This window comes from Bos grunniens, chromosome 14 (assembly GCF_055505025.1).
Source record: "Bos grunniens cultivar Pamir isolate PY7600 chromosome 14, Bosgru_T2T1.0, whole genome shotgun sequence".
NCBI lineage: Eukaryota > Metazoa > Chordata > Mammalia > Artiodactyla > Bovidae > Bos > Bos grunniens.
This window is the reverse complement of record NC_141178.1, coordinates 80885572-80912846: the sequence shown is the minus strand read 5'-3', so window position 1 is coordinate 80912846 and position 27275 is coordinate 80885572. Positions and strand designations below refer to the sequence as shown.

The following is a 27275-nucleotide window of genomic DNA, read 5'->3' as shown; positions in this document are numbered from 1 at the left end:
AATCCCCGATCTGGGAAGATTCCACGTGGCACAGAGCAACGAAGCCCGTGCGCCACAACTACTGAACCTGCCATCGAGAGCCCAGGAGCCACAATTCCTGAGTCCACACGCTGCAACCACTGAAGCTCGTGTGTCCTAGAGCCAGTGGTCTGCAACAACAGAAGCCCGAGAACTGCAACTACAGAGTAGCCCTGCTCGCCACAACTGGAGGAAAGCACTCACAGCAACAAAGACCCAACACAGCCACAGATAAAATACTTATTTCTAAAAAAATTTATTTGGCTGCACTGGGGCGTCATTGCAGAGTACAGGATCTTCAGCTGCAGCATGTGGGATCTAGTTCTCTGCCCAGGGAAGGAATCCCCTCCACTGGGAGTGGGGAGTCCTAACCACTGGACCACTAAGGAGGTCCCACTCCCCGTGACCCATCTTCAAATATCATCCCGCTGAGGCTAGGGCTTCACGATGAATTTTGAAGGGACACAAACACACAGTCCACAACACCTTACTTGGTGGTGGCTCCTGGATGAGGACCCGGCTGGTTAGGCTAGATCGGAGTGCTGGCAGAGTGGCTCTGCCCGTGGCCCTCATGCACATGTGTGCCCAGGTACACATGCACACAGGCATACTCGCACACGTAGAGCGTTGGGCCCGTGCACACTGGGGGCTTTTCCTTAACTTTGTTCTCTGTCTAATCTCTCTGTGGAGCTCCGGATTACAGAGGCGATTGCGTTTATTTACTCTTGCAGAAACAGTCATGGAGAGCCTGCTCTAGGTCAGATCCTGTGCTGGGCTCCGTGGCCACAGCACTAGTAAGGTGCTATCAGTCCGTCGTGCGCCGTGCTTTGTGGCTCAGTCGCGTCTGGCTCTGTGCGGCCCTAAGGGCCATAGCCATCAGGCTCCTCTGTCCATGGGATTCTCCAGGCAAGAATACTGGAGTGGGTTGCCACGCCCTCCTCCAGGGGATCTTCCTGGTCCAGGGTTCGAACCTGTGTCTGTTATGTCTCCTGCATTGGCAGGTGGGTTCTTTACCACTAGCGCCACCTGGGACTGTCTCACAGTTTTTGCATCCATCCTGTGGTGGATGGCCATCTGTTTCCCATTCCACCATGGGATCCTTAAGGATAGACAGTACATCTTGCTGCCAGCTCTGGTCCTAGCACCTGGCATGGTACACGGCACATGGCGGGCACTCAGTAATTACCTGCTGAATGAATGAAAATAAAGAAGATTCAGTAAACACCAGCATTTAGGGAATAATTAAACAAAGTTATTAAGTCCTTAGGCTGTTCTTACTGTATCGAGTTTCTGCTTTTTAAATTTTTTGGCCATGGCACACAGCATGTGGAATCTTAGTTCCCTGACTGGGAACTATGTCCCTTGCGGTGGAATTGCGGATTCTTAACCACAGGATCTCCAGGGAAGTTCAAGTCTTTTTAAAGAAGCATTATTTGGAATTCCCTGGTGGTCCAGTGGTTAAGAATTCTTTTGTCAATGCAGGAGACAGGGGTTTGATCGCTGGTCTGGAAAGATCCCACATACCGCGAGGCAACTAAGCTACGCTCCACGACTACTGCGCCTGAGCTCTGGAGCCCGTGTTCCGCAGCAAGAGAAACCGTCACAATGAGAAGCCCTCAGAAAGCAACTGGAAAGCAGCCCCTACTCGTCACAGCTTGAGAAAAGCCCGCACAGTGATGAAGACCTACCCTGTGTTAGTCACTCAGTCGTGTCCGACTCGTCGTGACCCCATGGACTGTAGCCCACCAGGCTCCTTGGTCCATAGAATTCTCCAGGCAAGAATACTGGAATGGGTTGCCATTTCCTTCTCCAAAGACCTACTGTAGCCAAAATTAAATAAATAGCATTTTTGAATCCTCAAGATGACTTGTGAGTTGGGTATTGTCAGAAGTCTCATTTGCAGATGACTCTGACGTGAAATAAGGTGCCCGTGCAGCTGGAGGACATGCAGGACATGCAGCTGGAGTTGCTTCCACCTCCATCTTCTGACCATAGGAGCCAAAACCCGGCAGGGAAGGATAGATAGACAGTGGTGAGCACCCTCAATGTGTCAGGGGCAACTTTGGGTTCTTACTACATACACGCCAGATATTCTTATTAACTCTTCATTGAAGCATCACATGCACCCTGAAGAGTTCACACATGATGAATGCACAGCTGGAGAAAATTCCATAAACTGAATACATCCATGTAACCAGCACCCAGATCGGGAAACAGAACCTCATCAGCTCCCCAGATATTCCCTCCATGTCCTGGCTCTGGCACTCTCCCCTCCAAGATTAACCACTATTCTGACTTCTACCACCATTTGTACACTTCTACTGATTTATCCACATAGAATTCTGTAAGCTTTAGGGTCTGTTTTTTTTTTCTTCTTCTTAAAGTCGTGTGTAAGGGTGGCTCAGTGGTAAAGAATCTGCATGCCAATACAGGAGATGCAGGTTTGATCCCTGGGTTGGGAAGATTCCCTGGAGTAGGAAATGGCAACACACTCCCTTAAAATTAAAAAAAAAAAAGAAAAAATATTGCGTGTGAGAGTCACCCATATTGTCTATTGTTACAGATTATTCATTGTCATTGCATTGTATGAATATGTTGCAATTCATACATCCATTCTATGATTGATAAGCATTTGGGTAATTTTCACTTTCTGTTTATTACAAACAGTGCTGCTATGCACAAAAACAGGATCACAGAAAGTACGCATCAAGGAGGTCACAGGTTTGACATAGAATCCAGTACTTCTAAGCAGATTCCCAAGGTGGCTGCACCAATTTGCATCCCCACCAAGTAGGGTTATGAGAGTTCCAGTTGCTCCACTTCCCTGCCAACACTTAATATTGTCAGATTTCTCCATTTTTCCTGCTCTGTAGGCTGTGCTGTACACTTTATTTCTCAATCCTTTCAGCAACTCCATGAGAAGGATTTTGTGATCTCTACGTTACAGATGAGGACACCCAGGTTCTGAGAGGTGAAGTAATTTCTCCAGCACCACTTAAACCCTGGCACTGGCACAGGGCTGTCTGACCTCAGCCCAATTTACCATCCGTTTCTCAAGCTGCCTCCTCCGACCTTGTCCCCAGGGGTTCCCAGAAGTCCCATCCTAGGGACTATAGCCACTCTGCTTCTTGGGTGATACCGGACTGGTGCCCCTGGCGTGGGTCGGTCTGCGAGTAGGAGGCCCCCTGGTCCAGGTCCTCTCTAGCCCTCTTTCCAGGCCTGGAAAGGCTGGAAAGGGCAGGGGGTGGGCAGCGGGGGGGCACACTTAGCGTGGGGGTTGGGGGTGGTATGGGGCTGGGAAGAAGGCCCAGGGCAGGTAGGGGAAACCGAGGGGAGGGTTTTGCTGTCGCACCTGGTGGCGGAACCCATCTCACCCGTCAGGCCGGGGGATGGAGGGAGAGTGGGATGGGAGGAGGCTGTCTGCAGAGGGACCAGGCTGGTGGCGGGCCGCGAGGCTCTTAGGACCCTCTTCCAGGAGGCGTTAGCGGAGAGGCAGGACCGGGGTGAACCGGGGAGGGGCGAGGGTGGCAGGTTCTCCCTCCCGCGGCTACCAAGGGGCACCTGCGCGGCCAGAGTCTGGGGTCACGGCTCCCGGTTAGGGTCTGCACTCAAGTCTGGAGAAGCTGGGTTGGGGGCGAACCGCAGACCCTCGCCAGAGGCCGGAGGCGGGATGCGGCCGGGGCGGGGCCGGTCCGGGGCGGGGCCGGTCCGGGGCGGGGCCGGTCCGGGGCGGGGCGTGACGGTGGGTGGGGCCCGGGGAGACCAATAGGCGTGCGCGGCTCGGGCCCCGCCCCGCCCCCCGCGGCGGCTGCTGCATAGTCATGAGCTCGGGCGGCGCTGCGTCAGCGGAAGCGGCGCGCGGCGGCTGTTTCCGACCTGATAAAGCGGCGTTGTCCCCGCGCGCTGGCCGCATCCTCGCAAGCGCTCCGTTCGCGCCCGCGTCTCTCGCTGACTGACCGCCCGGCCGGCCAGCTGAGGAGCAGCCGCCGCCGGGCCCTGCCGCCGCCGCCGCCCCCGGAGCGCCGCGCCCCCCGCCGCCCCCGCCCGGCCCGGCCCGGCCGCCCCGCCGCGCCGCCGCCCCGCGGCCCCGGCCGGAGGAGACAGGTGAGCGGCCGGCCCGCTGCCCCGACCCCGCCGCACCTGGGTTCCCGGCACCTGCCGCTGCCGGCCCCCGCGTGGCCCCGGCCTCGAGCTCCGGGGCCGGCTCCCGGCCCGCTCCGGCATCCCTTCCCCGGGGAGGAGGCCCCCCACGCCACGGCCGAGAGCCTGCTCCCGCCCGCACAGCCGCCCCGGGCTTCGGCCCCTTCCCTTCTCTGCCCGGGGTGCACCTGCCCGTCCTCGTCTCCGTCCCCTTCCACCCCCGCCCCAGCCTCCTGGAGCATTTCGGGCCCCTCCCCGCGGGGTGCGCCTTCCCCTGGACCCTGCCCCGGCCGCAGTCCTCGGCATCCCCCACCCCAGTCTTCTCGGGTTACTCTACCCGCAGGAAGCCTGGCGCCTCGGCCACCTCGGTCCCGACCCTGCCCCGCGCCCTCGGCCTGACGTCGCCAACTTCTGAGTTCAGCCACTGTTCCCTCTGCTTGAAACCCTCCTGTCCCCTGTGGCCTCGCAGGGCGGCCACACTCGGGGCTGCCCCTGTGTTTTGTTTGTTTTACCTGCACCGTCCTCTGGTCTGCCCCTTTGAAGACACCTCCGTTCCCGCAGCCAAGCTGTGCCTGGGGAAGAGGGGCCAATGCCTTGGTACACCCAGGTCCCCAGCCCCTGCCCTGCAGAAGTCCCCGCACGTTTGTCTGCATCTCTGCACCGCTCTCCCTTTCCCGAGCCGGCTCGCCTCCCAGAGCTCTTGAACTTAACCCGTTCCTCCCCAGGGTGTGTGCTCTTGACTGGGCTGCGGGGGAACACCTTCCAGCAAAGGGCTTTTTCAGAGGAGGTATGTCAAAATGGGAGGGGTGGTGGTTTGAAAAAAGCACAGCCTCCCAGTTAATCATTCCTAGTGATGGGGGCGGGGGTACACACTTGATCTCCTAGGGAGTGTGAGTTTTTTTTTTTTCCTTTCCAAATGGGGGCACTGAGCGATCCAACCCCATCGGTTTCCTCATCTGACTCCAGCCAAAAGGGGCCTGGTCGCTCCTGGTTTGGGGGGCATCTCCTAGCCTGAGGCCTGGGAAGGGATGAGGGTTTAGAAAATGAGTGATCGAAGCCATAGTTGTGGGGTCAAATGATTGTCAGAATCGAAGCCTGCTCCTGGGAAAAGCCAGGTCGATCTTCCGGCGTTCTGTGAGTGTGCTCTGCACTTCAGTGGTAGGGTAAGGGGGAATCTTTCAGCTCTTATATTTTGCGCCTGTAGTAGGAGAAAAAGGAAGACGATAAAAAGCTGGAGGATTGGTGTATTACCCTGATGCGGTGTATTAAATGGCAGGGCATCCAAAAGAGTGACCCTAGCCGCCTTTAAAAATGAATACTTTTCCTCAGTTTTCTAGTGGATCTGAATTATGTATTCAGAGAAACAGTAAGAGTTTATTGAATGCTCAAGAGGTTTTGCAGAATCCACTTAAAGGTGGGGAGAGGCAGCGGCTGTGGCCTGGAGCTGTGTAGGTCCCAGGTGGGAAGATCCTTGCGGCTGCAGAATGCTGGGGCTTCTGGAGTGGCGGGGAGGGAGGAGTCGGTTGTCTTAAAAATCTGGAATTTCAGTCCCGTTCGGGCTAATTGATAAATCATGGGCAGCAGCTGTAAAGGAAAGTAGGGGCTAGTTTGAGACGCATTTGAAATGCATATTAGGCCCTGAGTGGAGGATATGTGTGGCCTGGATGTCCCCCCGGGGAGGCTGCCCAGGGGCTCCGGGCCTGTGAGAGTGGGCCTGCTTCCCTGGCTGAGATGCGTGCTGCAGCCTCGGCCCGTGCCGCATTGGAAAAGCAGAGCAGAGATTGGACTGGGCGATCTCCAAGGTGCCTGGCAGTTTTTTTTTTTTAACATCCTGGGGCTCTTCCCTGCCCTCAGCGCTGCTTGCTGGAGGTCGGGCAGGGGCGGGAGGAGCCTGGCAACAGGACCCTGGCCTCTCGGAGCTGGGAGAGCCCGCCCTGCAGGTCTGCGGGGGAGGAGGGGCTGCGGCAACGGCCGTTTGCTCCCCCATCCCCAGTGGAGAGAGCACACACAGGCATTTTCGCCCGCGTTCAGGCTGCTTGGTGTTGGATTGGTTTTATCCGTGTTGTCAGAGGGACGGTGGGGAGGAGAGTGGACGGACTCGCTGGGGTCTGGGCTTTGCTGGCATGTCCTGACGGCGGTGCCCGTTGGTCCCCGTCCCTCGTCTGCACCCTCTTGGCCTCCCCTGCTCCTCCTCTGGGGCCCAGCAGCCCAGTCCTGTGTAGCCGGCAGGGGTGGTTCGTGACTTAACAGCCTGTGGGCCTGGCACGGAGTAAGGGTGACTGGTGAGCGCAGTAGGTGGCAGACAACCCCAAATTGCAGTGCCCTCCCCGGGAACACCCCTGGCAGAGCCGTGTCTGTAATTTGTGGAGCCAGAACGCGCTGGAAGCCGAGTTCCCGCTGAGGACGGGCCAGGGTGCTGCTCCACGCTTGCTTCCTCTGGTTTCCCAGATTTTCTTTTTTTTTAATCACAACATAATTCCGCTGATGAAGAGACACTCAGCGAAACCCCATTAGGAGGGTTGCCTTCATCTCCAAGCCAGGAAACCTGAGAGCATTTTAGCGCTGCAGAGTGAGAATCTGACCAGAGGGGAAAAGCCTCCCAGAGGAAGAGCGGCCATAGAGAAAGGAGGTGGGAGAGGACCCCCGGGCAGGGGCTCCCAGGCCAGGCCCACCGCCCCTCCCCCACCCCTGCCCGCACAAGGTCCCCTTGTTTAGATTAGCTTAGTTATCCCACCAAAATCAATGAACAAGGATCTTTTTAATGTGGAAGTTTCAAAATGTGCTTCGAGTGGCTTTTTTTTTTTTAAGAGTATTAAATGCTAACCCTTGTGAAGTAAGGCACTTCCAGCTAACTCTGAGATTGTGGACATTTGAACGTGTGCACAAAGGAAGCTTCCCTGCCTGCATTCAGACCAGACCACACGGCCGTCATTTTCAACCCCCTGCCACTTAGGTAGTGGTGACCCTGGAAACGTTCCCTGGGGGCCTCATAGTATTTGTGAAGCTGCTGCTTGGCAAGTGACTTTCAGAGGAAGCATTTTAAGAAGATTAAGAGCTGCAGGCTTGCAGGGCAGCAGTGTGATTCCTGCTATTTTCAGGGCACCGACAGTGTTCCCCTCACACCCAGGTCGGCAGTAGCGCAGAGACACAGCCCGGACACTCGACGCGGATGTGACGCCCGGAAGTGCGGACGGTGGTCTGTCTGGGTCCTCTGTTGAGCTTGCTCATCTTGGGGTAAGCACGCTGCTGCTGCTAGAGATGGTGGGAAAGGAAACAGGTCCTCAGGGTTGGAGAGAAGGGCTCTGAGTTCTCTTCTGCTAGTTTGGAACCTCAAGCAAAGACAGGTCGCCAGAGTCCATAGCTGGACCTGCAGGGAGCCCCCAAATGAGGGTGTGCACTGTGCCAGGCATTTGCCCCCAAGTGCAGGGTGGGGTGCTGGCTGTCCCAAAGTGGGACCCCCCCCACCCCCACCACAGCTGGAGGGTTTGCAGAGCCTTTTCGAGTCCCTGTGCAAGGCTGCCCTGGCCTCACTTCCCCACTCTGCTGGCCCTGCGCCCAGGTGAGGGAGGCTTTGTTCCACCTGGGCCGATGTTGTTTGCCTCCTCCCAAACCTGTTGCAGGATTTCACTGGCAGTGAGGAAGCCGCATTCCTGAACCAGTGCCCGAGAGGCTCTTTATTGTGCTGCCTTCAAGAAGTACCTTCCAGCCTGGGATTCTCTGTCAGCTGGTTTGCAGTTTTTGGAGTTTGCTGAAGGGTCTCTCCTGGGGCTTCACCCTTGAATCCTGGAGCTCGTTGAATTAGTTGGTGACCAAATTCTTCCCAATGGAAAGAAAGGAAGGTCTTGAGCGCAAAATCCATAACAGACCCTTAGATAAAGAGGGATTGGAAGAGAGTGGATTCGGGTCCAGATGTCATGGTTGATGAGATTTTACATACAGATTTTCCTGTACAGTTTTAGACAAACAACATTTTACTCACCATTTTAGGAAAACACATTTATCCAAAAGAGGAGGTGATTTTTGGTTTGGAAAGAGGAGTGTTTTTCCATCAGTTATTTTGAGGGGAGGGGTTTGGGGATGAACTTGGGATGTGGACGCTGGGGGGATGGTGAGGGGGGGAACCAGCTGAGGGGCTGGAAGGCAGCCCTCTCATCATTGCGATCACCTGTTAAGTTAGGAGTGCTTCAGAGCGACATTCCCTTAAAGCAGAGATCTTCAGACTTTCTTCCCCTGTTCTGTGAAATAACAAAAACTGTGGACACATTTTTAAGTTGCCATCTAGACTTTTTCACTTAAAATAGCACTCTAATGATCTGATAGCCCACCCTCACCCTTTGCAAAAAGGAGCAGACTGTTTTTAACAGTTTTAACACACGTGTCTTTTCTTCATCTTGTGTGCTTGCTTCATGTTTCCTTGTGGAATTTTAATATCATGCACTTTTATACTTGAAAGCCTTTTATTGATCGTTCTTCACACTTCTCTGTCACCAGAGTATACCTAAACTGCAGTTTAAAACATTTCTGTGATTGTGAAGCTGTGTTAATCCAGAAGAAATTTTTTAAAAGTATTTATTTATTTATGACTGCCTCTGTACACGGGCTCGGTGCTGTTTCTTTATGGCTGTGGTGAACATGCCCAGTAGTTGGGGCACATGGGCCCACTTGCCTCACGGCATGTGGGATCTTAGTTCCCTGACTAGGGATTGAACTCACACCCCCTACACCAGGAGGCGGATTCCCGATCACCAGGCAGGTCCCCCAGGAGAGATTTTCATCACTGTAAATATCAGTACAGAATTGATCACAGAAGCAGAAATGTATTGCTGGTCTTGATAATTACTTGATAACTACACATAGGCAGAATGTGTCTTAAAGAGCTGGCTGGGTCCCTTTAAAGTGCCTCCATTAAAGTAATTATCCCCCTGTCCTTGATGCCGGTACCCCCCGACTCACAACAGGGACTGAGGAAGGCAGAATGTGAAGGTGACCTTGGTAGCGAGGAGTTGGGTAGGGGGGTGGGGGCCAGTAGACTTGACCACCGGCCGTGTCACAGACAGGATAACCCTGAGGATCTGTGAACTCAGAGTCTCCCACACCCGAGAACCCCGAGGGTGCTTGGCGTTTGCACACGGGCTGTAGAGTGCTGCTCTGTCACTGGGCCGGGCTTGGTGGATGGAGCAGCAGGCTGTTGTTAGATGGTGGCTTCTGTGCTCCTCTGCGTGTGCTGGGGTGTTTGGGGTTTCCTAGATGGACTGTGTTAAAGGGCACAGGACGGTACATCTCGTACACGAGTGTGTTTTGGTTAGTGGCAATGCATTTTTATTCGGTTGGGTTAAAATGCAAGCCTGTGAACCAGTGCTGTGAGTTAAAGAGGTTTTTGTTCCCCCTGGGGGAATCCATCAGCCTACTCTGCCCAGCTCTGTTCTCGGGCCCAGGAAGAGTGTCCGCAGGGAGGAGAGTGTACCCGCTGCTGGTCTCTAGGGCGAGGGCCCCTGGGCTGGGGGTGCAGAGGAGCCTGGCAGGTCGGGGTTTGGGAAGCAGGGCCTCACCCTAAGAAGCGGGTGGCACTGGCGTCAGTTTCCATACCTTCCTCAGAGCCGCTTGAAGTCCGGGCTGGCCTTCTCCTAGGTGAGCCAGAGATGCCCTCGAAACGTGAACATGTACTGTGTTTAGCCTAAAAGCCGGTTGATGTTAGATATGACAGCGAGTTTAGAAATTCGGCAGACTGCTCTGCCTTCCCGCCCTGGCCCGGAACAGGCTTTGGCTGGAGGCTGTAGAACGTCGTGTTGTGGGGCAGTCTGTGACATAGGGGAGGTTCCAAGTGACAGGGGGCTCTGCTGCTGGTGCTCGTGCTGGGCAGGAGGGCTGGCTGCTCTCCCAGCTCTGTGGACCCCGGTCATGTGGGTCAGCCTGCCGTCGTCCCGTCCCGCCGTTAGCAATCCGCTTAGGAATGCTTCGCCTTGGACTTGGGCAACATGTGTCCTCAGAGCGTGAGGCCGAGCCTTGGTTTCTCGAGATAAGGGAAGGTAGGAGCGAGGCACGGCCCCATCCGAGGGTCCCGGGGTGCATCCCAGGGGTGAGGTGGTGGGCCAGGCTGTGCCGCCTCCCCCGCCCTGTGGAGACCCCTGTGCCCAGATCCACGTTCACATCTTCATGGCCGTTTGGGCCTCAGTACTAAAGGATTAGGGCCCCTGCCGTAGGGGCTTAGAGAGAGGCCTGGGCTGCTCGCGGGAAACCAGGATGTCCAGGTGACCCCACACCGAGGGGTTCGGCATGCCTGTCCTGCTCGGGGAGGTGGGGTGCTGGCGTCACCGGCGGGCTTCCTCGCATCACTTACAGTAAAAGCCGGCAGCTGGAAGCCTGGCCTTCACACCCTGGACACCACCACCCTCTGCTGGAGGGAGCCGGGCCTTCCAGGGCTGCCCCCCGCCCCCGAATGTCCATTGCAGGCAGCCGTGACTCGGTCGGGGGTGGGGGGGTTGTGGGGTTGAGGCCAGCATGTCCTTGGATTTGCCAGCATGGGGCTCAGCAAACCTCGTGGGACAGGGCAGCTGAGAGAGGGCTCAGTGCTGTTTAAAACACGTCGAGCTGGCTCATCCTCGAATTATTCAGATGTTGAAAGTGTTCTCAATTCTTAAGAGGATCGGGAGGGGCCCTGTACCGCCGTCTGCAGCAGAGACACGGTAGCGCCTCGTGCTGGTGCCGGCCCCGGCCGGGTGACCTTGGCCCAGAAGCTGCCCACAGTTCGGCGCTCCAGCCCCTGTGTTAGGGCCTGGGGAGCATAATGTGGGTTTGTTCCTGGCACTTAGCAGGCCCTGAGGGCTGGGTCTCCTGGACAGAGCACTCGGCTCCTCCTCTAACCATGCGGCCAGGGCTGTGTTATGTGTAACAGAAAGGAGAAGGGGGCACACACAGAGAGGTCAAGCAACCTACCCCGAGCCACACAGTAAGTGGCCAAGCCCGCAAGCTCACCTTGGACCTCACCGATGAGGGTGCTGGGCCCAAGGTCTTGGGTCTCCCGCATGGCATTATGAGCCCTGGGATGCAGGAAGCCTCCACCCATATGAATATACGTGTTTCTGGAAGTCTGGGGAACGTGACTTTCTCTCTCGTGCTGTGACAGCGTTTGGAAAACATCAGTACATTTTCACAGGGCGAAATGCTTGTCGTTCACCAAATGCAGGTGAGGGTGGGGACCGCTTTCCCAGCGGGTGAACAGCAGTGGTGACTCCGATGCTGTGAACAGGAGAGGAGGCAGGAGCAGCGTGGGGGCAGGTGGGCTGGCCGCTGCCGGCCAGGTCTCAGAGACGGGCTGACTCTCAGTCCTTGGTTAGTCCCTGGCCATAGGAACCGCCTGTGCGGAGAGGCTGTGCACGGATAAGAGCCAGTGGAAGGTGGTGGTTTGTGGTTGTGAAGGTCAGATAGGCCTTTGGTTCTGCCTCGAGCGGCAGGGAGCACCCGGAGCACCGGCTGGTTTCCACACCACTTGGGGAAAGTTTACCAGTTTTAATGTGGATTTCCTCGTGGCCCCTTAGAACCTGTCCATTTGGGGATTATTACTGTCCACCCAGCTCAGCCAGGGCTTGGAGCCCTTTAGCAGATGTGGCCTGGGGTCTCAGGCCTGCCCCGTGGCAGGCCGGCTCCATGAGAGAGGGCTGGAGGACTGCTCCTGCCGCTCTGCCAACCCTGTTGGCTTTTGGCAGGAGTCCTCTATGCTGTTGACTTAAGTGACCTGGGCAGGGGCAGCTGTAAGGCCACCACGGACCCTCAGCGAGGCCATCCGCGCTGAGCCTGGGGGGCTCTCCTTGGTAGTCCTGATGAACAGGGGTCACCGGGTGGCAGCGATGTGCCCAGGTGCCGCCCATCCTCTGAGTATTTGTGGGTGCTCACAGCCCCTGGAAGGGCCTCGGGCGTCTTTATCAGGCGCCTGTATGTGGGGACCGTGGGCAGGTTCTGTGCGAGGTGCCACCTAAAATTCGGAGGTAACTTCCGAATTTGCCAAGCACTCTTGCACGGGAGGGTGCTGTCCCCACTTTATGGATGAGGAAACAGGCCCAGAGAGCTTAAGGAGTCCACGTGGAGTTCTGTCTTTTGAGTGCCTCTGCTGGAAAGTGTACTAGGGACAGCGGGAAATGCAAAAGCAGCTCTCATCTGAGCCGAGAGGCGAGAGCTGAAGGGGAGCACACAGACGAGGGGACGCAGCGCTGGCCGAGCGCTCCAGGGAGCCGTCATCACCTTCACCCGAGCCCGTTCAGGAGGGCTTCTCGGAAGCGGAGGCTCTTACGGCTGGCTCAGGAAGAGAAAGAGCCCGACTGTCCGGGCATGAGAACGCTGCTGTGGCCTTGCGTGGTGGAGGTGGAGTGGGCCTCCAGCTTCACTTTAATTAGTGACGACCTGCCCGGGTTGCCACAGAGACATGCCGGGGGAGGAGGCCCCGCCAAGCCTTCATGGCTCTGTGCCGTGCCCACCACGGCGTGGCCCGTGGAGAGGAGCTGCCTTTAGCACGTGCACAGCGAGGCGCGTGGACTGGCCATGGACTGCCCGAGCCCCCTGCCCTGGTCAGTGTGCCCCTCCCGCTCACCCAGCCGCTCTCCTGGCCTGGTTTCCCAGCTGCCCTCCTCAGGGTCTCCACGTGCTCGCACTGTGGTGGGCCTCCCCCCAACCCCACCCAGGCGTTCAGGAGACGGGCTCAAGTTGAGGCTGCTCGGTGAGTTCCTGCCCTGTCCCCGCGTCCCCAAGGGAAGGTGTCTGCTCTGTCTCTCTGCCCTGGATAACCTCTTGCAGCCACGGGTCGGGGACTGGGCGGGGCTCCATCAGGCCCAGCCCTGGCTCAGGGCCCGGCCGCTAATACTCACAGCTCCTGCTAACATTTCAACTTAAAACAGCCTTTCAGTGGCTAGCCTCATTTTTCACATGAGAAGTCCGTCTATTTAGGGACTGGCCATGGCTCCCCTAACTGAGAACCCCAAGCTCCCAGTTCAGCACAGCCCTTCTGAAAGCCCGGTGAGGGATGGTCACAGGAGTGAGTGGCTCGTTCCCCAACTGGCTGACGTGAGGGAGCAGGATGATGTCTCGGGTTACCCTTATCATCTGAGGCTCGGGAGGGCTGGGGCTGTGTGCTCATGGGCTTAGGGAGTTAACGTCTTCCGTTTGGCGGGTAGGGGGGTGCGGTTCACATCTGAGAACAGCTCAACTACTCAGGAGATGTAGTTAGATACTGTTCCCTGGGCCCTTCAGCGAGGGGCTGGAGCAGAGGCTGCAGTAGGGGGTGGTGTCCAGGGAGGCCCCTGGGTCCAGCTGGCTCATCACCGACCGCACGCCACGCTGTCCCCACGACAGGCGTTCTGGAATGGTGGCTGGTCACTGGGGGCACTAGTGCTGACGCGTGCCTTCACTGGAGAAGCTCCCCCGGGGCTCCATGGGTCCTGACCGGGACCGGCAGGGCCCCTGTGTCCTGCCCGCCTGGCAGGCCGAGCCTGCCCCCCATCCCCCTGCTGCTCCCGGAGATGGGCCCTTCACGACTGGCTCCCAAGGGAGCTGCCCTCACGCTGGGCACAGGCCAACAAAGGGCAGTGACAGTAGGCAAAGGCAGATAGGTAGTGGTAGCTTTGTAGTGGGCGTTTGGGACCTGTGTCTGGTGACCCCGACCTGACCGTTCACCCGTGTTTTCAAGGGCGGAGGCAGGCCTGTGCCTGTTGGCCTGGTGGAATGCCTCGCTGCGGCAGGGTGCAGGGGAGACCCAAAGGTGCTGGCCCATGGGCCCAGGGCCCTGGTCAGAGTTTGGCCTGGCTGAGTCTTATTTTTACCACAATCTGGTCTTAAGCCCCAAACCAGGATTTTTCAACCTTTTTTTCAAACCATTCTTTTTTTTTTTTTTTGCACATTTCCACCCCAGGAAGATCTTGTCTGGATTCACACTTTTTTTTTTAATTGCAAGACTTTTATGCATGCAGTATTCCTTTCCCAGCATAACTGCCTTCTCCTGACACCCCTGAAAGTTAAGTCCCAAGGGATCCCACAAGGCCCACTGCCGGGCACCTTTGCGGTTCCATCTCATACTCTGGAGCAAGCACTGTGTGTTTCTTCTATGTTGTAGATGCGACACTGGTAGGTGAGTCGCTCTTTTACATTAAACAGGGCCTGCGTGTTCGGTTTACATGGAGTTGCCGTTAGGCTCCGTTTTCTATTTTTTTTTATGCTCCGTTTTCCTAACGCTGACCAGAGTGGCCACACGCCTGGGAGCCCAGTGCCGGGTTCTGATGTCTCAGGTGGACTCCGGGTCCTGAGGGCACCCGGACGACCCAGATTTGCCTACACTTCCTGCTTACTGTCTTGCTTCCGAGGGTCAGTTTGAAGGCTGAAGCGTTTTGTCTTGATGTGATGATCAGTTGACCAAGCATTTCAGAGTCCCTCCTTCGTACTTGTGTGGAGGTCGCAGGGGTTGCCAGCTCCGATGCCCTGGGGTGATGGCAGGTGGGTGGTCTGGCTGCATCTGTCTCATCCTGCTGGTGGTGGGGAGCAGGTGGCATCCACAGGCAGAGCCAGGGAGTTGGGTCCCTATGGGGGGGCAGGCGGGGCTCAGGGACACAGCAGTGGGGGTGACATCCCACCTCGGGCCTGGCCACCGCTGGGAGCCTTCCACTCATGGGCCCAGGGGCACTGGGAGAAGCGAGCAGGCCACGTGAGGGGAAGAGTCTGTTGGAGATAGGGTGGCCTTCCACGGAGGGGCCTGGTCAAGCTGCAGTGACGGGTCAGCGTGGGCGCCTGCCTGTGGGACCAGCTTCCTGCCGCCTGCTGTCCTAGTGGGAGCTGACAGCTGTGGGTTTATGGTGGCTTGGGTTCTGGACAGCGTCCTGAGCAGCCCAAGTCTAGTGGGTTTGGGGTTTAGGCCCCTTATGCACAGGTCCCATCCCCCTTCCCCAGCGCTGCAGGCGGGCTCCGTCCCTCATATGCAGGGCAGCCTTGGAACAACTTGAGGGCAGCTTGAGCCCCGTGATGCGTATGCGCCAGGCTAATGTGTGTGCGCCAGGCTGATGCATGTGCGCCGGGCTGATGCGTGTACGCTGGGGCTGATGTGTGCACGGGGCTGATGCGTGTGCACGGGGCTGATGCGTGTGCGCCGGGCTGATGTGTGTGCTCTGGGCTGATGCGTGTGTGCCACGGCTGATGCGTGTGCTCTGGGCTGATGCGTGTGCGCCGGGGTGATGCGTGTGTACCAGGGTGATGCTTGTGCCCCGGGCTGATGCGTGTGTGCTCTGGGCTGATGCGTGTGTGCTCTGGGCTGATGCGTGTGCGCCGGGGTGATGCGTGTGCGCCGGGGTGATGCGTGTGCTCTGGGCTGATGCATGTGCGCTGGGCTGATGCGTGTGCGCTGGCGGCACGGTGAGAGGCTGGATGAGGGAAGAAAGCCTGGCCTGGGTTAGCTCTGAACTGGGGGTGCAGCACCTGGCAGACGGCCTGGAGCCGGGCGCGGAAGGAAGAGCCAGACTGTGTCTGAGGGAGACAGCGATGCCCAGACTCCTCGTTTGAAGTCGGCGTACAGATCAGATTATAGTGTTATCTGGAGTACGGCTTGTGTTTGGTTATGAAACGTGAGACCTGTGTTTTGCTGACCTGTTTTTTTCCTCACTCATCCCTTCCCAGCTCTGTCCTGGGTTACTTTTCCAAATGAATGAGCTAATACAACATACGGAAGGTTCAAAACAAGCTCATTATCACCCTAGCAAGCCAACTATATAACATTTGCTCAGGACTCCTCTACAGACATCAAGGCTTGCTGGGCTGACTTTATTTCATTTGATAGGATGACAGTCGTTTTACTTACAGTGGTTTGTACTTTTTTTTGTTCCTTTAGGATCGACTCTAGTAATGGTGGTTTGATCTTTCTGCTGTCAGCACGTCTGTGTGTCTCATAAATGCCCAGCTCCGTAACAATCAGGGCTGGCCCCTGTTGGTTTCTGTTTCATCTGCCTTTTGTTTGTTTCTGCCTAAATTGCTCAACTACATTCTAAAGGAAATTACAAAAGGAAGGACTGACCTTAAAAAGTTATGAGAAGATGATGTAACAGCCATATCCCAGCAACAATGCCCCTGACCGGTTGAGTAACTGTATGTACGCCCTGCTCCCTGTTCCCCAGCCAGGGTGGTTCTCTATCCAGTTGGGTCATGGATCCTCTGAGACTGCTGAACGCTATGGACCTCCTTCTCACAAAAATGTGGAAACACCATCTTACTTGTGCGTTAGAGGGTACTCACAGCTCTCCTGGCACCCCTAGGATGTGGGCCAAAAGGCCCTGTCTGGAGCCAGGTTAAGGACCCGCCAGGTGGGCTGCCTGCTCTGTCTCCTGGAGTGGCTAGCTCTGGCCTTGGGCTGGAGATCAGCCCCCAGGTGATGGCTGGTGGTGTTTCCCAGCTGCCGTGACGAGTCGAGCAGTGACCGCCCGTTGGACTCAGGCATCCATCCTGGGCCCTGGAGAGCCTGGAAGCTGTGGGCAGAGCGCCTGCCGGGGATGCTGTCGTGCCCGTGACGTTAGGATGCTCCAGTTCACTTTGTGGGGAATGTAGGGTAGTTAAAATTAGCAGCGAGAGCCTCCGAGAGTCAAGGTTGTCCAAGAGCGTTGAGCAATGTCACATTGAGATCAGGCTCAGGGTGGCGGGTGGAATTCCCAGCCAAGCCGCAGTGGAAGGGTCAGGCCTGCAGCTGCAGCTCTCACGGGCCCTGGCGTCGGCCCCGAGAGGGTCTCGAGAGGGGCATGGGGTTAGATCTCTGCCTGTGCTGCCCCTGATGTGGTTACCCTAGAGCCAGATGTGTGCATGGCTTGGGGAGTGGGCCCCCTGCACCTGCAGGTTCCCTGTGCATGGAGCCCAGGGCGGCCGCACTGCAGTTCCGTGGTGTAAGGACTTGAGGGCCTGTGGGCGGTCCTGGGTAGAGCAGTGCGCCCTGCCTTTCGTGTGCGTATTAAGCAATGTGTATAGCATTGTTTATCTAAGTGCATAGTGTGACATGCTATAGCACACGTAATTACACATATGTAACGTGTATGACCGGAGAAGGCAATGGCACCCCACTCCAGTACTCTTGCCTGGAGAATCCCATGGACGGAGGAGCCTGGTGGGCTGCAGTCCATGGGGTCGCTAAGAATCAGACATGACTGAGGGACTTCACTTTCACTTTTCACTTTCATGCATTGGAGAAGGCAATGGCACCCCACTCCAGTGTTCTTGCCTGGAGAATCCCAGGGACGGGGGAGCCTGGTGGGCTGCCTCCATGGGGTCACACAGAGTCAGACACGACTGAAGTGACTTAGCAGCAGTAGCAGCAGCAATGTGTATGACAGTCTACTATCGTAATGTGTATTTTATTTCAAGTTCCTTGGAGGATGTCTAGGGTTCTAGTTGCCCCACCAGCTCCTTTTCATTGATGACATGAGGGACAGGGTGTTTCTTAGGACCGTGATGGAGGGTCTGAAGCTACAGTGCCAGGCGTCCGCTGGGCCTGCTTGGCGGGCTCCCGATTCAGAGGAGTGAGGGGCGGCCTCCTCTGCTCTGACAGAACAGGAGGGCCTGGGGTGTTCTCCAGCCTTCCCCATGGGCCTCCTCCAGGCCCCCTCTGCAGAGGGACCCCTCTGGTCTCTGGCACGCAGCCACTTATTTCCTCTCTAGACCGGCCATGTGATCCTTTCCAGCCCAGCTCCTCTCAGCTGGGCAAACCCGGAGTCCCCCCCGCCGCTTACAGCGCCGCCTCTTCATACTCTTCAGATGAAGAGCGCACAGCCGTCCCTGATCATTCTCAGCAATCTGCTACCCCGTCTGCAGCCCTGAAGATTAGAATCCCGTCCTCATGGGAAGCCATGAGGCACATCACATCTCTGTGACTTTATGCTCCACTCTGATGCTTGTCTGTCCTGTGTGAAAGGTGAAATAGAGGTCGTTTTGAACTAAAGACTTTTGATCGGGCCAGGTTGCAATTTCCGCCTGGAAAGGAACCAGCCCGCCCCGTGCCTGGCCCTCGCCTCCCGCCCGGCCTACCCTGTGAGCTGCCAGTCTCCGACCGCCTGACCCCTGCTTTTGGCGGAGGGTTCCCACGAAAAAGCAAGACCAGGATGGGGCTCTGGCCTCTCCCCGCCAGTGTCCATTGGTTTCCCAGCCCAGCAGTGACACTGTTGACAGGCTCACAACAGCGCTGGGACGCAGTATCGCCGGCCGGGCTGCTGTTTGTCCCCCTGAGGGCCCAGCAGTCACCATCCTGCAGCTTCTGGGCAAGCGACCTAGTGCCTCAGTTTTCACATCTGCAAACTGGGGCTAAGATCGTTTACTGCATGGGACTGTTGCAAGGACGGAGCGAGCTCACACACACAAAGCGCCATGAACAGTAGTTGGCACCCAGGAGGTCCGCTCAGAGTTTCAGCTGCCGTGACGCACCCACACGAAGCAAGAGAATGCAGCACTAGGGAGGGGCTTGGCGGCTCCCGGGAGGGAGGGATGCGCTCTGGCAGGAGAGGACCTCCCGGGCCCGTGCACACCCGGGTTGGGGCAGGAGTGTGTGTCGTCATGCAGGGCAGAGCCAGCACCGCCAAGCGTGGGGCTGTGTGGCTGGGCAGGAGTCTGGCGGGGGCCGGCAGCTGGGCTGGCCCGGCGCGTTTGGCTGCGCGTCCTGGCTGGGGCTGTGGACTCAGGCGGTGTGTGAACAGAAGCGTGCGCAGGTGGCCGAGCCGCTGTCTGCTGTGTCCCCCGTGCTGGGCCACGAGCGTGGGGTCAGGTCTGTGAGCGCGGTAGGGAGTGGGGCAGTGTGCGGACCGAGGGGCTCATCCCGCCTGGGATCCTGCGGGCAGCAGCCAGCTGGTGCCCAGAGGCGCCCAGGCTGCTGCCAGCCTGACTCCCTGGCCCAGCGTGAGTCCGCTGCAGCCCTCGGGGAGGGTGGTGCGGTGAGTCGCACAGTGAGCCTTTTATGGTCTGAAGTTTTTTCTCTCTTTTTTTTTTTGGTGGGGGTGCCCACAAGCGCCTGGCATGTGGGATCCCTGACCAGGCATTGAACCCACACCCCCCGCAGTGGAGGCACTGGGGAAGTTCCCCAAAGTGTTTTCTTGACAGACTTAACCAGATGCCCCAAAGAATAATTTCTTTAACCAAATACATAATTTTTCTATTTGTAGTTAACTGCCTTTAATTGGCTGTTGCGCCAGCCCGGCCATCCTTCCACTCCCAAGGATGTTCCGTGCTCCCCGGGAGACATTGGGAAATGCAGGCGCCCCATGAAGGGTTCTCCAGGGGGCCAGCCCTGGGAAGCTCAGCGGGCCTTGCAGGAGGGAGGGTGGTTCCGGGGGCGGTGCGCAGCCGGCTTTCCTGGCCCTGCTGGATGCGGGCTCCCTTGTGCAAACACCGCCAAGCCTCCAGGTGACCTCACCTGTCAGCCGCCAGGGCAGCTGAGTCATGACGCTGTAAATTATATCCGCCAGGGCAGGTTTGTAGCTGCGGTTATGTCTTCTCCCTGTTAAAATTAGTCTCGAGGAGAGAGTAAGGTGGTGTGCTGAGTTTCTCGCTCGTCATTTACAGGCTTCCCACAGGCCCTGCAGGCCTTTGTCCTTTGATAGTGGTGCCCTCGGTGTGCGGTTCTGAATGGGATCAGAGCTGCTGGCCATGGGGGAGGAGGGACAGTGCCCGCAGCCTGGAGCGGCAGCGGCTGGCCCAGGTCGGGCAGCAGCCCTGGGTCCCTGTCCGCCCTGTGCCTCTCTGCTGTTCTCGGTGTCCAGGGACGGATGCTGACCCCACGAGGGGCACCCCACCCCTGGCGGCTGGCCAGGAGGTGCCTTCACAGGGCTAGCCGCACCCTGCTGTGAGTGCTCTGTGAAAGGCAATTGGTTCTGTTTGCTGGGGGCAGGTGTGCGCATGGGGAAGACAGCAGTGTCGAGGCAGGACTGCTGCTAAGGGGACAGCGGGGTCTCGCGGGGACAGTGGGCAGGAAACAGGTCTGCTGCAGATTCGTGCAGTCACTGCATTGCGCCCGATGGGGAAGCGCTTGCTTGGGAACGGTGACTTATTCTGGAAAGGCTCTAAGCTGGTCTAGGAGTCTGTAAAGGTGCAGTAAGGTGCGTTTGCAGCTCGCATGCTTTTGTGTCCTGCTGTGGTCTGTTTCCAGTGAGTGCCCATGGGGGCTGCCCCCCCACCCCAGCCTAGGAGCTCCCCGGGAGTGCAGAGGGGCACTTGCCACTAGCCTCTGTGGGTCCTCCATGTCTGTGTCCAAGCCGCATCTTTCTGGCCCAGAGTTGAAAACCAGAGGGGCCATGAGCTCAGACTTCTGCCTCCCTGGGCTGGGAGCGGGCACAGCCCAGGGGCTCCCAAAGGGCCGAAGCCAAGCTGGGCTCCCTTGTGCCTTTGAGGCAGCATTCATTCAGGAGAAACCCAGAAGGAGGGCCCCCCGGGTCTCCCCACCCGCCTTCCCCCATGTGACACCCCCACCCCTTCAGGCGGCCTTGGGTGTGTCTTGCCTGAGACGCTGTGGACACCCAGCTTGTGGACTGACGTCAGGGGCTGAAAAGCCCCCTCACTGGTTCTAGAAGTGTTGCTCAAACTCAAGATCGAGCGTCTTCAGAGACAGTTTTGGGAAGACAGAAATGTCACAACTGCAGACTCTCTGGGCTCTGTCAGGCGGGCCTCAGGGAGTGTGTGCAAGCCCTTGCGCTTGGTGTTGCTCCTCTGCCTCTGCAGCGGTCAGTGCCAGCCTCTGTCTCGGCCCTCCCCGTGTGCCCGTCCTGGGGAGCGCCATCAGTGAACGTGGGTGCAGAGGGCACCAAGGGGACGCAGGCTGGCAGGACGGAGTGGGAGGCCGGCGGCTCGGTGGGCTTCACGGCCTGGGAGCGAGTCCTCTGAAGTGGGTCCTTGTGCACCACACCGGGATGTGGGTCTGGGCCGCACAGTGGGCCCATCGCCCTGGACGGGGCAGTCAGCGATGCTGGAGTGAAGGATGGACGGACATGGGAACCGCCTGTGCTGCAGCCCCGGCAGGGCCGGCCGTGCGTGAGGCTGTGGCTCTGAGCTCGCAGTGATAGGTGGGTCCCTGACTTGGGAAGGTCTGTTGCGATGTTGGGGTGTTGGGCATGGCCCCAGCGGCTGCTGTTGCAGAAGCCATCGGGCCAAGGTCCCACGGGTGGGGTAGGCGGGGACCCACGGTCCTTTCTCCCTTGCTGGACCCCCAGGGATGGTGAGCTTGTGCTTGGAGGCAGCCTCCTGGGGTGGGGGACACCCGCTGTGGAGCCAGGCTGACCCTGAGTCCCGCTTACTGCCCTGTTTCTGGTTCTGCCTCTCCGGTCACCTGTTCTCTGCAGTCGTCCTGGCGGGAGGGTCAGTGCGCAGGGTGGACACCCCGGATGGCTGCAGCTGAAAGGGTGCTGACTCTCTCCCCTGTGAGGCCCCTGGGGACAGAGATGAGCCCCTGGGCCTGGGCGGGGGCCGCGCCCAGGAGGACCTGCTGGAGGGAGCAAGAAGCTTCCTGAGTCTCGGCGTCTTTACAGGACTTGGACGAGCACAGGCCAACTTGGCGTTGGATTACGCTTTTATCCCCCAGGAGAGAAACCAAATAAACAGAATAGAGTTACTTCGGGCCCCTGGCCAAACGAGGCATATTTTGGATCTGGTGACCTTTTCCTTTGGGTCACTAATCACTGGAGAAGGTTTTGACCGTATTCCATTTCAGAATAGGAAGAACAGCTTATTTTTCAGAGTGGCAAATAAGGAAAAGAATGAAAGTATCTCGGAGTCTCTGTTTCCAGAGGCTCCCCCGGGAGGAACATTTTTATAGACACCACACGTCCTCGCCAGCCCTGGCCAACTTTCCGTCCCGGCGTGCCGGGGTGTTCTGTGAGCTGGCCAGCGCCTGGGAGGCCGGCACCTGCCCACGTCCCTGCAGCCCGCCGGCCACATGGGGGCCCTGCGCTGGGCCGCCCAGCTCTCCTGGGATCTTCATAGATCACGAACCTCAGCATTTTCACGACTGCCCTGTAGAAAGTCACTGTCATCACTGAGTCCCAGAGCGCTTGTGGCCATAGTCAAAGCCGGGGATGGGGTGTGACGTCAGCCCTCGTCGAGGCCACAGGAGGCGCCCCACCACCGCTCTCCTCGGCCGTGGTACCTGGCGCAGGTGCAGGCAGCACGTGCGTGACCGTACAGCGGAGGTGCTGCCTTGCGTGGACACGTGTGCCGGGTGAGGGCTGGGCGCCGACCGCCAAGCGTCATGGCCTTTCCTCCTGGCTGCCTTGACCTTGCGCTGCCGCCAGGGTTGTAACTGAGTGCGAGTCCCTGTCTGCATCGCCACCTCTCACTGTGCCTTTAAGCCACGGAGAGGTCGCCTGGGAGGGTCCCTGTGGCTGAGCACCGAGGGGACGAAGCCCTCTTTGGTCGGGGCCAGGGATTGCCCTAAATGCCTCGGCAGACTCAGAGCTGGCATCGACCCGGCAGTTCTGGGGAACCCGAGACCTTCTCGGCGTCCTCATTTGTCTCTCCTGCTGCTGCCTCTCCCGTGTGTCCCGGGGTGCCGGTCCTAGGACGCTGCACGAGAAGCCCGAGGGGGCCCAGAATCCGGGGCTGGCGGGGGATGGGGTGACTTAGACCTCAGCCTGCTCAGAGGGGACTGCTGCTCGCTTCTCAAGGGGGTAAGCACTCAGTGCCCCCAGCTCTTCTCAGCACAGAGACTCATGGTGTCCTTGGGGGTCCTGGGCTTGGCTCCCTACCCCCACAAGGCTCTGCATACAACTCAGGATATTGGAGGGTCATTTGGTGGTGAGGTTTTGGGGTTTGGATGTAGCAAACTGTAAAATAACAGAGCTTGGGCGGCTTATCGATGGTGCACAGTATTGGCTGCCTGGTGCTGGGCCCACGCGGAGCCAGCTCGCGCCGCCGGGGCTGCCCTGCCAGGCTGGGCAAGGCCATCCGGACTGGGGTGGAGGCCGCTCATCCCCGCCTCACCCAGCCTGTGCCACTTGCAGGGAGCCCTGGGGCCTGAGGAGGTGTGGAGACTAGTGCCGGCCCCACAGCTGCACCCGCGTGTCCGGCTCCAGCCACAGGTCCCAGGCTGCGCAGTTTGCGCCGCGCCGTGGGTCTGTCCTGGCCGAGACAGGCGAGCACGCGGGTCAGGCACAGCCCCTCCTGCGGGCCGGTGTCGTGTGGGTGTCCCTGTGAGGGCTGGGGAAGGGACAGGATGGTCATGGTGGAATGGGGGAGCCCCTGCCCTGTGGCAGCCATGGCTAAGACCTCTAGCCCTGTCGCACGTGGCTCCTGGCAGGCGGGCAGCGTGGACACAGGCTCCCTCCTGGTCTTGGCCAGGTCCCTCCCCTCCAGGCACCTGAAAGCGGGGGTGCGGGGGTCAGAGGGAGCCCCGTGGCCAGCTGGCGAGTTGCCTGCCCCGCTCTCCTGTTCTCTGAGCCCACTCCTCCTCAAGGGTCATCCCAGGGTCATCCTAGCGGTGGGCAGGTACCGGGCAGGGGAGGTGTGGTCAGCCGCTCCGTGCCTGCCTTTACAGAGAGGGGCTTCACTTGGTTCTGATAACCAAGTAGAATCCTTAAGCTAAATTTATGCTTTTATAATAACTTTATCACTTTTAGTGACAACCCTGGGTCAAAATCCTCGTAAAGCTAACGGTGTAGTCGTTGTTAGAGCACCCTCTTGTTCTGGGCTGTTCACGCCCAGAGTAGAGCCTGTCCAGTAGCTCAGATTCTCAGGGAGCTAGCTGGTTCCCGGTGTTGGGTGGTTGGGGTCCTTAGGATTGAGTACCTGCCCAGCGCATCCCTTGCCACACACATGGCGGGGGTTTCCAGAACTGTCCTCACGGCCCGGAGGCCTGCGCTGCTGCGGTATAACCCCCTCTCCAGGGGGGGCCGTGGGCGGAGGCTGCGCACGTGCTTCAGGCCTGGCACCCACGTCTCCGCTCCGTTTCCCACCTTGAGGTCGGAAGCTCAGCTGCTTCCAGGGTGTTTGGACTCACGGATGCTGACCCCCCGTATCTATGCAGAGCCTGCCGTGCTCTATCTTGGAAGCGTGGCGTCCCAGGAGCCAGGATGTCAGGGTCCAGGTCTGGGGGACCCTGGGTGGGTCTTCTTCCCCACCGGGTTCGGGGAACCCTTCTGCTCGAGCTGCCCGCTTGCCAGCAAGGCTCTCATATCCCCTTGCGGGCCCCTTGTCCCCTGGGCGGCAGCTGCTGTTGTGACTTGGCGTCCCATCCCCGCTGAGTCGCACGCTGACGTACTAGGCGTAAAGCTGCCCAGATGAAGTCAGGGTGAGGGGCAGTCTGGAGCCGGTCACGGGCCTGGCTGTCGGGGTGCTGACTGACCAGGTCCCTGGGTGTCACCTCTTGGCCCACCGTCCCCCTGCTGCCTGCATCTGGTCACCAGGAGACTCACCTGTCCGTCAAGAAATTAAGTTTAAATCAGATTTGAGCAGTAATGCTCCTTATTCGCTTTCATCCCAACCATCATCTTAAAATCTCCTTTTAACTCCTTTTAACTCCTTTTAACTCCGTTTCCAGTTCCTTCTGCCTGCTGGGTTGTTTGCTTGAGCGCCTGGCACTGCACCCCTGATCAGGAGCCACGGTCCTGCCCTCCTGTGCCCTGCGGTCCAGGATGGGTGGGCAGGGGCCCTGGGGCCTGGGGACCCAGGGCAAGGCGGCTTGCTCCCCTCCAGCTGCTGCTGTTCCTTCTTTTTTTTCTTTGTAAAACTGCTTCTTTGGGAGCTTTCACTTCTCATGTAGGCAAGTCCCAAGCTAATATTTATCCTGTGAAGTATCTTAAAAATGCTGGAGGGCAAGTTATTTGCAGAGAGCTTTATCAGTCTTTGAAAGAGAGTCATTGTTACATTGATAAACTGAGGCACTGCTTACAATAGGCAGATTGTGTTTGAACTTGCAACCTTTAATGCAACAGTTAGTTTTTGTTAACAGACAGAACGGTGTTGGGTGTTCTGGTAAAGAGGTCTTTCTCCTTGTGTTTTTGTTTGTCACGGGCATGCACTGGGAGGGGGGAGACCTGGCGCCCAGCGCTGGTTTTGTAATACATTCAGGTGTTACTCGTTTTATGATTGGCAGGCTTTTCAGGAACGCGGACTTTGTACGTGGAGCCCTCGGTTTTTATGAGTCGTCCCTTTAAAAGTGGAGGTGCTGCCTTTCAGAGGGAAAGCTGCCTCACCATGCAGTCTTCAAAGACTCAGCAGTGTGCATGAAATAAAAAATGATAGGAGTAACAAGAATGTGCAGAAGGTGGTATTATTTATGTGTGGTCAGGAGGTTTCAGGTCTAAAGGGAAACACTCTGATGATGAACTAAGAACTTTACTGAGGCCCTTACTTTTCAGTGGAAGGAGTGGCTTCTTGGGTCTTCGCTGGAGCCTGCTTCCCTACACGGCAGCCCCTCTCGACTCTGAGCGTCCGGGTAGGAGGTGGGGAAGTCCTCTGGGGGTGGGAGGATGTCCAGGGCCTTAGCACCAAGCACCCTCGAGTTCCTGCCCCTGCCTCCTGCCCAGGGGTCTGGGGTGGAGGTGAGTGCTGCGGCTTCTGTACAGGGACAGACGTGGGGACTCTCGTGTGGCTCTGGTGAGAAGCAGGTCCAGAGGTGAGTTAGGCCTCAGTGACCCGGGGCTGGGAGCCTAGGCCAGTGGGGTCAGAGGGGCCTTAGGCGGGCTGTGCTGGGGCTGGAGGCCAGGATGTGGGGATGTGTGCCGGCACGGGTGCTCCTTGGAGGGGCCCGAGGACGGGCGCCCGGGGGGCGGTGCCTCTGCCCTGGAGAGACCTCAGTCGGACCAGGCACTTCCTCCTGGGTCAGCTGACTCCCTCCAGCTGCTGACTCGCTGTTCCTCCGCGGCCTCAGCGCTTCCCTCTCTGTCCCTCCTTTCTGACTCATGCCTGCGCTGTGCACGGAGCTGCCTGTGGCATGAGTGGAGCCGAGAGCCCATCTTCCCGCTGTCCTCACCAGAGCCACACAGACACCCACCCTGTCCATGCCCCAGAGTCCCTGTGGGTGCTGGCTGAATTGTTTGGGGGATGCACTGAGTTTCTGCAGGGGAAACAATCCCATTTCTGGCCATCGTGACTCTCCAGGCCATTTTCTAGGTGTGCCTCCCACTGCTGTCCTCTCCAGAACTTTTTCTTCTCCCCCAACAGAAACTCTGAACCCCTTACATTTACTTATTTTTTTCAGAGGAATTCCAACTTTTTCATTTTTGTCCTTTTATACAAAACCAAGAAGAAGAAATAGAACTGCAGAAGTAGTTAATTGGTAGAACACACGTTCACAGAAATCTGGATAGGAAGACAAGCTTATTTACAATGAGGAAACACATTTTTTTGTTGTTACTTAAAAAAAAAATCATGTATCTCTGGCTGCACTGGGTCTTCGCTGCTGTGCAAGGCCCCCTCTGGTTACCCAGGCTTCTTGTCACAGCGGCTTTTCTTGCTGTGACTTGTGGGCTCGGTCGCTTAGCTTGTGGGATCTTCCCAGACCAGGGATCGAACCTGTGTCCCCTACATTGGTAGGTGGGCTTCCCTGGTAGCGTAGACGGTGAAGAATCTACCTGCAATGGAGGAGACTCGGGTTTGATCCCTGGATCAGAAAGGTCCCCAGGAGAAGGGAATGGCCACCCACTCCAGTACTCTTGCCTGGGAAATTCCCACGGACAGAGGAGCCTGGAGGGCTACAGGCCGTGAGGTCGCAAGGGAGTCAGACACAACTGAGCAACTGACACTTTCAACACTTTTCTTAACCGCTGGACCACCAGGGAAGGCCCTTTACATTTATTTTTAATGCATCTGGAAACCCATCGTCACTGGTAAGTTTCTGTGGTCAGTGCTGTATGTTCATAAATTTACACTTTGGAGCCACCCAGCCCTTCCTTCAGTGCTTACATGGCTGGCAGGTGCCTGGAGACCCTGGGCCTCCTTTCCGACTCAGACTCCATTTCCTGGTGCTGTGGTTTTGTCTGGAGGCAGCATCCTTCTGCTGGCTCACAGACTGTAATCCAGTCCTGGGTTGTTGGGGGGTGGAGGGGGCAGCACTTAGTCCTGGGTGATGTCAGCACTCATGGGTTAATGAGTGGGAGAGAAAGGTGCTTGTTGGTGTTTGCAGCTGAGAAACTTGAACTTGG

The 27275-nt window shown here is 57.7% G+C and overlaps 1 protein-coding gene and 1 long non-coding RNA gene across 12 annotated transcripts in view; one reads left to right on the top strand and one right to left on the bottom strand.

Annotated features, from left to right (window-relative positions):
• Positions 1–255: 255 nt before the first annotated feature.
• On the bottom strand, positions 256–4863 carry LOC147359732 (uncharacterized). The gene is made up of 3 exons (XR_015141170.1): positions 4671–4863; positions 1707–1838; positions 256–1207 (listed from the first exon to the last, which is right to left on the bottom strand). It is a non-coding gene; the product is annotated as an uncharacterized LOC147359732 (long non-coding RNA).
• SLC45A4 (solute carrier family 45 member 4) overlaps positions 3876–27275 on the top strand; it is a 67091-nt gene continuing 43691 nt past the window's right edge. For 3 of the 11 annotated variants that reach the window (XM_086337526.1, XM_086337515.1, XM_086337524.1), the window contains exons 1-3: positions 3877–4122; positions 4884–4945; positions 7286–7392. The gene's annotated coding sequence lies outside the window, so the exon portion shown is untranslated. Of the gene's footprint in view, positions 4123–4883; positions 4946–5058; positions 5961–7285; positions 7393–18762; positions 18917–25490; positions 25568–27275 lie in introns of those variants that run through there. The other 8 variants (XM_086337527.1, XM_086337516.1, XM_086337518.1 and 5 more) reach the window with 7 other exon arrangements.